The sequence below is a fragment of the Ranitomeya variabilis genome, chromosome 4 (genome assembly GCF_051348905.1).
Source record: "Ranitomeya variabilis isolate aRanVar5 chromosome 4, aRanVar5.hap1, whole genome shotgun sequence".
Lineage (NCBI taxonomy): Eukaryota > Metazoa > Chordata > Amphibia > Anura > Dendrobatidae > Ranitomeya > Ranitomeya variabilis.
The window spans coordinates 342,536,644-342,551,017 of record NC_135235.1 but is presented as its reverse complement, the minus strand read 5'-3'; positions in this window follow the sequence as shown (position 1 = coordinate 342,551,017).

The window sequence follows — 14,374 nt, the reverse complement described above, 5'->3', positions numbered from 1 at the left end:
GCCTATCACTGCGATGCAAACTGTGTGCGTCACTGCTGTCTTGGGGAAAACCAGTGTCAAGATTGTCTTCAAGCATGTTTTGGTGCTGCAGCATTACCGGGTCTCTTTGCGGGGAGAAAGCAACTGGCAAAATTTACTTTTGTATCATGGATCGAATGGACTAGCATCCCAGTAGTCAGCACTATTTAGAATCCTAACAGTATGGGCAACAATCATCTTGCAGATTGTGCTGCAAGAAGGCCCTCATGGGTCGATTTCTTTCATGAGGTACAAGTCTATAGTGTGTTGGCGGCGGGATAACATTTAAGCTTGCTTCCTCAATCCCCTCCTTGCAACCACGGACAACACAAAAGGAATCATTATCTTCTTCATCTCCTAACTGTTGCGTGTCCATCACCTCTTCCTTCTCACCCTTCTCCTTGTACTTCTCCAGTTGTTTCTCCCATGGCAGCCGCCTGTGAGACGACAGACCAGAACTTAGAGATATTGTTAACACTTTCGCATCGTCCTCTTCCCCCGGGACCACCACCACCTCCTCCCGCTTACTATTCAAAGTGTTCTCCAGCATTTAGATGACAGTAATAGTGATGCTAATGATGGCATCGTCAGCACTAACCATTTTAGTAGCCATTTCGAAAATGTGCAGAAGGGTGCATAGGTTCTTCATCTGTGTTCACTCCATAAGGGTGAATTGCACCACGTCCGTACTGCATTGTGCCAGGCTATGCAAAATGTCATACTGCACCACGTCTCAGCGCTGCTGCCATAGTCGCTGCAACATGTGCAGAGTTGAATTCCACGGTGTAGTCACATCGCATATTAACCAGTAGGCCAAAAGATTTCTATATCAACTTAAATAGAATGGTGGAAGTGAGCACACAATGACAGTCGTTTCTGCATCGGCACATCCAGGCTAGGACAGTGGTGGAGGAACTATCAGGTTGAGGATGCAAGCCATGCAAGGCACATGTGTGAGGTTGCTCTGATGTAGGGACGCCAACAGGTTTGCACTATTATTGCAAACGGCCTTCCCTGGTTCCTGGTTGAGTGGAGACAGCCATTGCTCAAACTCTGCATGGATAACTGTCCACAACTCTTGTTTAGAGATGAGAGAATATTTCAATGTTTGGTTCGGACTATGATCGCCGAATTTGCAATATTGCTGTTTAATTTGTTGAATATTCTCCGAACATTACCGAATGCCATTACAGTCAATGGGAAGCAAAAACAAATGGATGCACAACACCTTATAAATGCCCCAAATGTGGCCAAAATTCACCCACAGAACAAATTGCAGCATGGCACTGCATCAATCAGCCAGGCATGAGATATCGGGGTCTGGGACAGCATTTACAGCTTTCAGTTGGATGTCACAGTAAGACAAGGTGAGTGAGGAATAAGTGTAGGCCACCTTTGCTGGGAGTCCTGATACCACATGAAAAACCTCTACTGTAAAAATTATAGGGGATAACTCAGGAGACTCTGCGTGGAACAAGACAACTACAGGACACAGTTTTATAAGTGGTAAAGTCTATATTATCACACGGTGATTCAAACAGGTGCAGAGAGAAACTCATGTCCACAACACTTGGTGTAAATATTAAATGCAGCTTAACAGTCTATAGGGAACTTCAGAGGAAAATCCAATCACCCAGAAAGTCTATGAAGCACAATTATTCTTGAGGATACTTGACACGAATAAGTCCTTGCTTAGTCCAAACACAGATAGCTATGCTTATAAGGCCGTTCAAATAATATCTTAGCTCAACCAGGGAGGCCTGGGTAATAGTCTCAGGTTTTTGCAGAGCAGCAACAGCTTACATGTCCAACAAATGTAGATGGAAGGAAACACAAGCAGCAGATGAAGGAGGATTACTGGAACTGGTGTATGCAGCAGGAACTCAGAGCAGAGTAGCAGGATCACCACACAGGTTCACAGGAGCAGGTATATAGCCAGGGAGTCACCAGGGTCAGGAGCTGGATGCAAGGCAGAATACTCTAGCACAGACTGAAGGCTGGGGTGGAGTTTTATAGCAGGAAGACACAGTGCACATGAGATCAAAGACACCATCTTGGAAAAGGGCAGTAATGCACAAAAGGTAATAAAAAATGTTTAGAGTCCTGACATCTACCGCTATCATGTTGAGCCACACTCAGGTGGCACAAATATCAGTTTTGTAGACCACCATTGTCAGAAAAATTGAAGGATAGTAACAAGGATAGTTGGGTCCAAGGAAGTGGAGCCCTGACAGTCTTGTAGGCCTACTGCTACAGGCAACACTCATGAAGGAGACACAACCAGGAGTGTTCACATTTCCAAAAATTATTGGCAGACTCCATCAAAGTGGCATCAATTTCACCAAGTATAGATAGCATAATAGGGACTGACAGGTCTTCCACTACATCCAATACAGCAGAGGGACACCCAACCAGGAGTGTACACATTTCCAAAAATTATTGGCAGACACCACAAAATTGGCATCAATTTCACCACAGTAGAAATAGTATAATAGGGACCGACAAGTCTTCCACTACACCCAATACAGCAGATGGACACTCAACAAGGAGAGATCACATTTGAACAAATGAGGGCCTTACACCACAGAGGTGGCATCAACTTCACGAGAGTAGAAATAGTATAATAGGGAGAGACAGGTATTCCACTACACCCAATCCAGCAGATGGACATCCAACCAGGAGTGTTCACATTTCCAAAAATTACTGTCAGACACCACAAAAGTGGCATCAATTTCACCACAGTAGAAATAGTATAATAGGGCCCAACAGATCTTCCACTACACTCAGTCCAGCAGATAGACAGCCAACCTGGAGAGTTCACAATTAAACTAATGAGGGCCTTACACCACAGAAGTGGCATTAATTAATCGAGAGCAGAAATAGCATAATAGTGACTGATAGGTCTTCCACTTCACCCAATCCAACAGATGGACACCCAACCAGGAGTGCTAACATTTTGAAAATTTATTGGAAGACACCACCAAAATGGCATCAATTTCACCACAATATAAATAGCATAATAGGGACCGACAGGTCTGTAAACTACACCCAATACAGCAGATGGACACCCAATCAGTAGTGTACACATTTCTAAAAATTATTGGCAGACACCATCAAAATGGCATCAATTTCACCAAGTATAGATAGTATAATAGGGACTGACAGGTCTTCCACTACACCTAATACAGCAGATGGAGACCCAACCAGGAGTGTTCACATTTCCAAAAATTACTGGCAGAAACCACAAAAGTTGCATCAATTTTACCACAGTAGAAATAGTATAATAGGGACTGACAGTTCTTTCACTACACCCAATCTAGCAGATGGACACCCAAACAGGAGTGTTCACATTTCCAAAAATTACTGGCAGACACCACAAAAGTTGCATCAATTTCACCACAGTAGAAATAGCGTAATAGGGACCGACAGGTCTTTCACTACACCCAATCCAGCAGATGGACACCCAACCAGGAGTGTTCACATTTAAACAAATGTGAACCTTACACCACAAAAGTTGCATCAATTTCACCACAGTAGAAATAGCGTAATAGGGACCGACAGCTCTTCCACTAAATCCAATACAGCAGATGGACACCCAACCAGGAGTGTTCACATTTCAAAAAATTATTGGCAGGCACCACAAAAGTGGCATCAATTTCACCACAGTAGAAATAGAATAATAGGGACCAACAGGTCTTCCACAACATCCAATCCAACAGATGGACACCCAAATAGGAGTGTTCATATTTAAACAAATGGGGGCCTTAGACCACAGAAATGGCACCAATTTCACAAGAGTAGAAATAGTATAATAGGGACTGACAGGTCTTTCACTATACCCAATCCAACAGATGGACACCCAACCAGGAGTGTTCGCATTTCCAAAAATTATTGGCAGACAGCACCAAAGTTGCATTAATTTTACCACAGTAGAAACAGTATAATAGGGACCGATAGGTATTTCACTACACCCAACACAGCAGATGGACACCCAACCAAGAGTGTTCACATTTAAACAAATGTGGGCCTTACACCACAGAAGTGGCATCAATTTCACAAGAGTAGAAATAGTATAACAGGGACTGACAGGTCTTCCACTATACCCAATCCAACAGATGGACACCCAACCAGGAGTGTTCACATTTCCAAAAAATATTGGCAGACACCACCAAAGTGGCATCAGTAGAATAGGGACCGATAGGTCTTCCACTATAGTTAACCCAGCAGATATAGAGCATGACTGTTCAGAGTTCCACAAATTTGCGTTAATGTCAGCAGCAGCAACAGCAGCAGCCACAGAAGCCACACTAAAGATATCGCAGAGTGCAGTTCCGTGACATTAATGCATCACACTGAAAATTCAATATCACCTAGTCTGTACAGTCTGCGATTGGGTACAAAAGTCCTTGTACATACATGACCTGTTCATCTTGATGAAAGTTTGGCGGTCTACTCTTTCAGGGGACAGCCAGCTGCGCTTATCTGTCAGGACACCACCAGCAGTGCTGAAGACATGTTCTGAGAGAATGCTGGCTGCCGGGCACAATAAAACCTCCAATGCATGTGAGGCGAGCCCAGGCCACTCATCCATTTTGGAAGATCAAACTGTGAAAGGGTCCAAACCCTACCTGATGGTATTTATATTCAGTTCTAGATACTCCTGCACCATCCTCTCCATTCGTTCACCAAGTGTAAGACGTGGACTTTGTTGTGCTGGTGCACGTGTTGGTGTAAAAAAAAGTGTCAAAGGACTCACAGAAATGGCTTCTTCCACTTGCAAAACTGCTGCTGCTGCTAATGTTTTGACGTTGACGAATTCATGTGCCAGAGTTTGGAAGTCTAGAGCTGTGATGCAAACTGTGTGCTTCACTGCTGTCTTGGGGAAAAACTCTATAAAGGTTGTGTAAAAGCGTGCTTCGATACTCCAGAATTTGCGAGTCCCTTTCTAGGGTGGGAATCATCTGGCAATATTTGGTTTTATAACGTGGATCAAACAGAGTGTCAACTCAGTAGTCAGCATTATTCCTAATCAAAACTATACGGGGATCATGTTGCAGATAATGCAGCAAGAAGGCACTCATATGTTGGACTCTACCATGAGGTCTAAGCCCATGCTGTGTAGGTGGCTGGGTAACAATGAGGCTCATTTCCTCCATCCACTCCTGACAACCACGAACAACAGAGAGGGGAGGATTATCCTCTTCATCTGACAGTTGCTCCCCATCACCTCTTCCTCCTCCATTTGTTCCTTGGATCTTGCACCTTCGATAACAGTTTGTCTGGTATCAGCAGCCCCCAAGATCGCACTAATCCATCCTCCCTTGGCATCTGTCTGTGTGACGACAGTATTGAACTTAGAGACAATGTTATCCCTTACGCATCTTCCTCTGCTTCCTCCTCTTCTTCTGGGACCACCATCTCCTCCCACGGGCTATTCAAAGTCTGCTCCAGCAAATAGATGGCTGGAATAGTGATGCTTATGACGGCGTCATCAGGGTTAACCATCTTAGTAGCTATTTCGAAACTGTGCAGAAGGGTGCAGAGGTCCTTAATCTTTGCCCACTCTGTAATCGTGATATGCGCCATGTCCGTACTGCATTGGCGCAGGCTATACGACATGACATACTGCATCAGGGCTCATTGCTGCTGCCACAGTAGCTGCAACATGTGCAGAATGGAATTCCACCATGTCGGTACATCGCAAATTAACCTGTTTATTTGCATGGACAAAGACCTCTGTATCGATGCAAGTCGATGACCTGAGTGGTATGAATTGTGGAAATGAGCATACAGCTTACGTGCTCACTGAAGCAGCTCACCCAGGCCAGGATAGTGGCGGAGAGAATGCTGTACTACCCAGTTGAGGATGTGAGCCATGCTCGCCTTTGGGCCACCACCAGGTTTCCACTGTTATCGGACACGGCCTTCCCTGGATGCAGGTTCAGCAGAGACAGCCATTGATCAAACTCAGCCTGGAGAGCTGTCCACAACTCTTCAGCTGTATAATTGTGATCTCCAAGGCATATCAATTTTAATACTGACTGATTGCGGTGAACCCTGGCTGCGCAGTACAGGCATGGTGGGGATTCGCTCTGCACTGTTGAAATACGTGACTCATTAAGGCAGAGTTTGAGGGCGCAGGTGGAGGCCCTAGAGGACATAGAGAAGGCAGAAGCAGTGGAGGAAGTGTTAAATGGAGAGATTTGTCCTGCAAGCCTTGGGGATTTCAAGACTTGTGGAGCAGCGCCTGTCTGCACAGCCACCAGAGTCACTCAGTGCCCAGTCAGCAAGATGTAGCGCTCTAGGCTATGCTTGCTCATCCAAGTGTCTGTGGTGAAATGCACCCTTGCAGAGAGATAAAGTCAAAGAATGGGTGAGGTTGTCTGCGACATGCTGGTGTAGCGCAGGCACAGCTGTCTTAGAAAAGTAATGGCAACTGGGCAATTGGTACTGGGGACTGCGACGGCCATCAGCTGTCAGAAACATTCTCTATCTACCAGGAATGTCTGCTTCTGTTACAGCTGACGGTAGGCTCTCAGTCAGCATGACTGGAGCGAAAAAAGAAGCTGAGGTTCTGCGGTCGAAGACCTGCATCTCAATTGTTGGCACGGTAACAGAGGAGGAGGAGGAAGAAGCAGCAGATGCCATTGATGGAGCAGCGGATGTTTGTTGAAGTCTGCTGGTATGCATTTTTGTGAAGGTGGATTCCCACAGTAAAGCATGTTGATTGCACATGTGAAGGTTCATACATGTAGTAGTCAAATTATTGCACTTTTTACCTCGACTCAGTTTTTTTTTTTGAAAAGTTGGCAGATTACGTGAGGTGGCTCATCCTTTCCAGTGTCAAAAAAGGCCCAGGCTAGGCAACTCTTGTCAACCCATGTCAGCTGCAGACCAGTGGAGGCTGCTGGTAACAGGCACAGTTGTGGCTGAGGATGGATTGCTCATTCTAGCTGCATCACTAAATGTCTGCAATGTATGATGCAAAGTAACCTCTTCATCTACCTCCTCAGATGACCTACTCAGCTGCATGCCTCTATGTTCACACAAGCTGGGATCTAACACCTCATCATAATCATCCTGTGTGTTATCACATTCCTCACTCTTGGAGTCATCCTCCTCCTCTTCTTGCCCTGACAGCACAGTACAGTCTTCATGAGCCTCAGATATCAGAGTCTCATCAGGATCACTTCCTCCCAGGGGATAACATTTGATGAAGAGGATCAGGATGCTGACTTCTCTTGACTCTGCAAAGTTTTTGTGTATACTTCTGATGACCATGGCATCAAATGTGTGAACAGCTCTTCTGACTCATCCATCTGTGGCTTTATACAGTCAGTTGTACGGTTGGAGAGTCGGGATGTGGGGGGGAGCAAGGGTAATTTGGGTGCCATCTTTATGGACTGTACTGGGTGTGATGTTGTGGTGGAGGAAGAGGAGGAGAGGCCACTTGAAGCTGTGCTTGCCATCCACTCGAGTACATGCTCTTTCTGGGCACCTTCAACAAGGTGTGCTGCTGTGCGTTTGCCAAAGATAGGTAATGGCGTAGCCTGTCCAGTAACATAAGTTGTCAGTTGTCTCTGCATAGGACGTGATGTTGCTTCACTAGTGCTTTCACAAACATTACCACCTACCCCACGTACACCTCGAACACCAAGCCTAATTTCCCTTCCACCATGACCTTGCTTTTTCCCAGTCATGTTGCTCAGATAGTAGGAGCTCATAGGTGCACAGTATTAGGAACAAAAAAATAGATTTTAAACTCTGCACCACCTCTGGAACAGCTGAATTTCAGCGACAGTAAATTCCAAGTTGAAATATAGCATGCTGCGTCGTGTTAGTCACAGAAAAGAAATTGTTTGAGTGTGGATGAGGCCTGTATGACAACGAAGTTATGCTACAAACAATTTGAAAGTCAGGTCTCCTACTGTATGACACTATGAACAGAAGAATGTTTTTGTGGCCTATGGATCAGGTCTCTATAACACACTAGATGCTACAAACTATTTAATAGTCAGGTCTAATACTGTATAACACTAGGAACAGAAGAATTTTTTGTGGCCTATGGATCAGGCCTCTATAACACACTAGATGTAACAAACTATTTTAAAGTCAGGTCCTCTACTGTACGACACTAGGAATGGAAGAATTTGTTTGTGGCCTATGAATCAGGCCTCTAAAGCACACTAGATGCTACAAACTATTTTAAAGTGGGCAGGGTCCTATCTCCTCCTGTACCAGTCGTGACTTGTATTGATTAAGATTATTGTACTTGTTTTTATTATGTATACCCCTCCTCACATGTAAAGCGTCATGGAATAAATTGCGCTATAATAATAATAAATAATAATAATCTCACCAGCCAATGACACAACCCGTTGTGTCAGGACATTGTGGGTGTTTCCTGCAACCTAATTGGCTAGTCGCAATGTGCACACATAAAGTTAGGAAAAAAAAGACTGTTTACAAGAACGCTGCTTCTGAGCTCTGCAGACCCCCTTCCCCTCATCAAACAAGTGCCAAGCACTCATGATACACCACCATTATCATTGCTAATGTGCTGAAAATACTTTTATGGCAACACAAATATTTTCCCGCACTTTTACTGAATGTTAACGATTTTTTCCGATTTTTGAAAATTTTGCTTGTGTTTCCGATCATTAATCCGAATGTGCCATATTCATTCCGAATATATGTTTGCGTTCGTTTTCCGAACAAATTCGCTCATCACTACTCTTGATCTGTATGACTGCAATCTCCAAGGCATATTAATTTAAATACTGCCTGATTGCGGTAAGCCCTGAATACACAGTACGTAGGTGGGATGGGGATTCTCTCTGCAGTGTTGGAACGTGTGTTTCATTAAGGCAGAGGTTGAAGGTGCAGGCGGAAGCCCTAGGGGAAATGGAGGAGGCAGAAGCACTGGAGGAAGTGTTAGATACAGAGGTTTATTCCGCAGTCCCTGGGGATTCCAAGACTTGGTGTCTAGTGACACCATGGTGTTTACTGCTTTAGTTCTCCATTCCCTGGTGTGTACTAGTTTAGTTCTCCAACCCAAGCTGTTTAGTTGTTTAGTTCTCCAACCGCTGCTGTCTATTAGTTTCATTCTCCATCTTATGGTGTGTAGTGGTATAGTTATTTAGTAGTTTATTTCTCCATGCCCTGTTGTCTAGTAGTTTTTTTCTCCTTCGTATGATGTGCAGTGGTTTAGTTCTCCATCCCCGAGCACCCTGCAAGCCTTTTGGAATCCAAAACTTTTGGAACATCCCCTTCCCCAACTGCACCCATAACCACCAGAGTCAACTGATACCCAGTCATCGAGATGTTACGCCCCTGTCCATGCTTGCTTATCCAGATTTCAGTGTTGAAATGCACCCTGGCAGACATAGAATTTTTCAGGGAATGGGTGATGTCTGCGACATGCTGGTGTAGGGCAGGCACATCTTTCTTTGAGAAGTAATGGTGACTGAGCAACTGGTACTGGCGGATTCCGATGGCCATCAGCTTTCCAAAACCATCTGTATCAATAAGGCTGAAAGGCTGCATTTCCATGGCCAACAGATTGGATTGTCCATCCAATAATCACAGCGATTACAGGCCGTGAGTCTAGCAGAACCACCCACTGTGAACTTTGGAGCGAAGAGCTCTCAGCTGGCCCCTGTCGTCCAGACAATTATATAATTCAGAACCAATAAGAAAAAGTTTATGAAGTGAACGGCACCAGAGGAGTACACTATCCAGAATTGGATACAAGTGAATCCAATTAAACAGCTTGCATGAAATCTCAGGGATCAAGGTGCTCAGCATCAAAATCATGACGTCCGTGACACAAAAAATAGAAAGAAATGCGGCACTCACCCTTTTTTGCTTGTGAAATCGTGCTGTTTTTATTGGACCGACATGAAGAAGTAGTTACATGTCCATGTAATAAATCAGGTGTGCAGGAGGGTGCGGGGAGAGAAAGTGGATGACGGCCGTTTCGCACAGGACCTGGACCCGTTGAAGCACATTCTGTGCGAAACGGCCGTCATCCACTTTCTCTCTCCGCACCCTCCTGCACGCCTGATTTATTACATGGACATGTAACTACTTCTTCTTGTCGGTCCAATAAAAACAGCACGATTTCACAAGCAAAAAAGGGTGAGTGCCGCATTTCTTTCTATTAATTATGTAATTCAGCTACGATCAACTGAGAAGGCCACAGGCTGTTCACAATAATTAGCTCTTGGAAAACTAATAGTGAGCGTACGACATATCCACCTCTGGATTACAACACATGGAATATGTGTATATACCGCTGAACGATCATTGTTAACTACACAATAACCTCACACTCCTTGCTGGTACTACCAATTCCTGTTTTTAAAAAAATAAATACAGGCCCATCGAATGCTATTCTTCCTTGGAGGCTCACACCATCAGGGTGTTCCATTCCCTCTCCCTCAGAGTAGCAACCATATACTGTCCCCCAGGATCACCCACCTACTTCCTTGACCACATTTCTGCCTTGCTGCCACATTTCATGTCCTCAGAAATGCCAACCATTATCCTGGGAGAGTACAACAGCCCCACCTTGCCAACTGCATCCCAGCTTCTATATCTAACCACTTCTTTTGGCTTCTCACAACTTTCAACCTCTGAAACACACAAAGATGGTAACACCCCTGGTCTGGTCTTTGTCTGGCTCAGTTCAATCTTCTACCTAGATAACTCTTACCCTTTCTCCCCCATGAAATTAGGAGTATAACCACAACTTACACATTTTAAGGCACTCCCTAAAAACACATCTATTTAGGGTGGCCTATTACGTTCCCTAATCAAAGTCCTTTTCATATATAGCCTATTGTTTACTTCTCTGAACATAATTTGCCATCAAACTCTACTGTACCCAAATCCTCATGCAACCTTTATCTGCTCCCATTTACTCAAGATGGTTGGACCATCATTGTAAATAAGCACTTGTACTTTGTGTCACCCCCAGCTCATTGTAGATTGTAAGCTCTGAAGAGCAGGGTCATCATTGTTTTTGCTTTAATCATTTGATTATCGTAAACTTTGTAACTTTTGACTGTTTTATATGAACTGATGACTTGTAAAGCTCTGCAGAATATGTTTGTACTATATAATTAAAGGTTAATATTATTAGTAGATTGAAGATGGTGAAGTTCAAGCTCTTAGCTTTGCCATATATAGGAGGAATCAATCTTTTATTTGCGCACAACTGCACAAACAAGAGCTGGCTGCTGTGCTGACAGAGGGTGGAGAAGCGTGAACATGACAAGTTGCTCAACTATGAGAGAGGTGCAGGTGGAGATGTTACAGTGGATTGAGAAAGACGGGGTGTGCTTGGTATCTAAGACTATTCAAAACAGCAGGCATGTCCACTTCCACACTAGCTGACGGGCTCTCACTCACCCTCACTGTAGTGAGCAAACAAGTGGAGGTTCTGCTGCCGGGATCTGTGTGACAACACTTGCCATAGTGAGGGAGGAGGAAGAATCAGATGTGGTTGATGGGGTGGACGGTGGTTGGCGAGCCCCGCTAGTCTGCATTGTAGCACAGTGAGCTACCCAGATTAATGCAAGTGCCAGTTCATGCATGTAGTAGTCAAATTATTGCATTTTTTAACTCTACTCTGTCATTTTTAACAAAATTGGCAGATAATGTGATTTGTGTCATTCTTGATAGTCTGAAAAGAAGACCCAACCTAGGCAACGGCTGTCCAACGAATGCTGCTGGCCAGTGACAGTGTTGGGGCTGAGGATGCAATACTTGTTGTGGTTGCATAACTTTGTGTCTGTGGGAAGCTGTAACATTACCTCCTCATCTTCCTTCTCCTCAGCTGCATGCCTCTCGGTTTACACCAAGTGGGATCTACTACCTCATCATCATCCTCTCTGCTTTCCCCCTCCTTTCCCTGAGAGTCAACCTCCTCCTCTTCCTGCCTTGACAGCACATTACAGTCCGCGTACGTCTCATCAGCATCGCCTCCACCCCCCAGGGTTAACGTCTGTTGACGAGGGTTTGGATTCTGCTTGTACCCTACTTCATCTGGCCCTGGGTCAAACTGAAAAAAAATGTGGGCATTGGTGCAGATAATTTCCTCTTTTTGACACTTTGAATATTTGGAGTTCACTTCCGATGTTCATGGCAAAGAATGTGTGAACAGATCAGATCTGCAGAATCAGCCATCTGTGGTTCCCTTCAGTCAGTTGGGCAGTTGGAGGTTTACGACATGGGGGAAAACAAGGGTAATTGGGGTGCCACTTCTGAGGACTGTACTATATGTGATGTTAAGGTGTAGGAAGAGGAGCAGAGGCCACTTGATTCAGTGCTTGCCATCTACTGGAGCACATGTTCTTTCTGGTCCTCATCTACAAAGTGCACTGCTGTGCGGCTGCCAAAGAAAGGGAGTGGAGTAGCCCATTCAGTAACAGAAGTTGTAAAAATGACGCGCAATTGCTCACTGCAGCAAAACAGACCTACTTCTCATCTCTCATATCATACCTGTCTCACAAGTCTAAACAGCTATTCCGTACTTTCAATTCTTTCCTCTGTCCACCAGCTCTGCTACCCTCTCTCCTCATCTCAGCTGAACACTTTGCCTCATTGTTCAAGCAGAATATTGACAAAGTAAGGCAAAGCTTTTGCTTAAAGTCCCAACAGCAACTCCTCATAAGTACTCAACTCTCTCCATCCAAAACCAACTTCACCATCACAGAAGATCAACTTTCCTCTCTACTCTCCAAATCACGTCTCACCACCTGTGAACTTGACCCAATATCGTCCCACCTCATTCCAAACCTTACCACAGTCTTCATCGCAAGCCTAACCCAACTCTTCAACCTGTCACTAACAACTGGTGTTTTCCCCTCATGATTAGTGTTGAGCGATACCGTCCGATACTTGAAAGTATCGGTATCGGATAGTATCGGCCGATACCCGAAAAGTATCGGATATCGCCAATACCGATACCCGATACCAATACAAGTCAATGGGACACCAAGTATCGGAAGGTATCCTGTATGGTTCCCAGGGTCTGAAGGAGAGGAAACTCTCCTTCAGGCCCTGGGATCCATATTAATGTGTAAAATAAAGAATAAAAATAAAAAATATTGATATACTCACCTCTCCGACGCAGCCTGGACCTTACCGATGTAACCGGCAGCTTCCGTTCCTAAGAATGAGCGCTTGAAAGACCTTAGATGACGTCGCAGCTTGTGATTGGTCGCGTGGCGGTCACGTGACCGCTCACGCGACCAATCACAAGCCGCGACGTCATCTAAGGTCTTTCAAGCGCTCATTCTTAGGAACGGAAGCTGCCGTTTACATCGGTAAGGTCCAGGCTGCGTCGGAGAGGTGAGTATATCAATATTTTTTATTTTTATTCTTTATTTTACACAATAATATCGATCCCGATACCGATTCCCGATATCACAAAAGTATCGGATCTCGGCATCGGAATTCCGATGCCGCAAATATCGGCCGATACCCGATACTTGCGGTATCGGAATGCTCAACACTACTCATGATTCAAACATACCTCGATCACATCCATTCTCCAAAAGCTCTCCCTTGAACCATCCTCTGTGTATAGCTATCACCCCATCTCAATTCTCCCCTATGCCTCCAAACTACTGTAACAAAACATCCATTTTGAACTGTCCTCCCACTTCTCCTCTTGCTCCCTCTTTAAAGGGAACCTGTCACCACGTTTTTGGAAGATGGGATAAAAATAGCGTTAAATAGGGGCAGAGGTGGGCATTACATTAGTGTGTGTGTTATGCGTTTATTACCCACCTAAGTTGCCGAAATAACTTTGCAAAGTCTCTGTTTTCGCCTGTCAATCAGGCTGGTCAGGTCGCATGGGCGTTGTCTTCCCCCAGATTTGGCGTAGTTTTCCGTTGGTGGCGTAGTGGTGTGCGCATGCCCAAAGTCCGGAATCCTCTTCCAGGGGATTTAAAATAGCGCGGTGTTCGTTATTGCATTGGTGATCGGTGGGCGCGGCCATCTTCCTTTGGCCGCGCGTGCGCAGAAGCGGCGCTCTGCTGGCCGCGGCTTCAGGAAAATGGCCGCCGCGATATCCATCTGCGCACGCGCGGCATCCCGCGGCCATTTTCCTGAAGCCGCGGCCAGCAGAGCGCCGCTTCTGCGCACGCGCGGCCAAAGGAAGATGGCCGCGCCCACCGATCACCGATGCAATAACAAACACCGCGCTATTTTAAATCCCCTGGAAGAGGATTCCGGACTTTGGGCATGCGCACACCACTACGCCACCAACGGAAAACTACGCCAAATCTGGGTGAAGACACCACGCCCATGTGACCTGACCAGCCTGATTGACAGGCGAAAACGG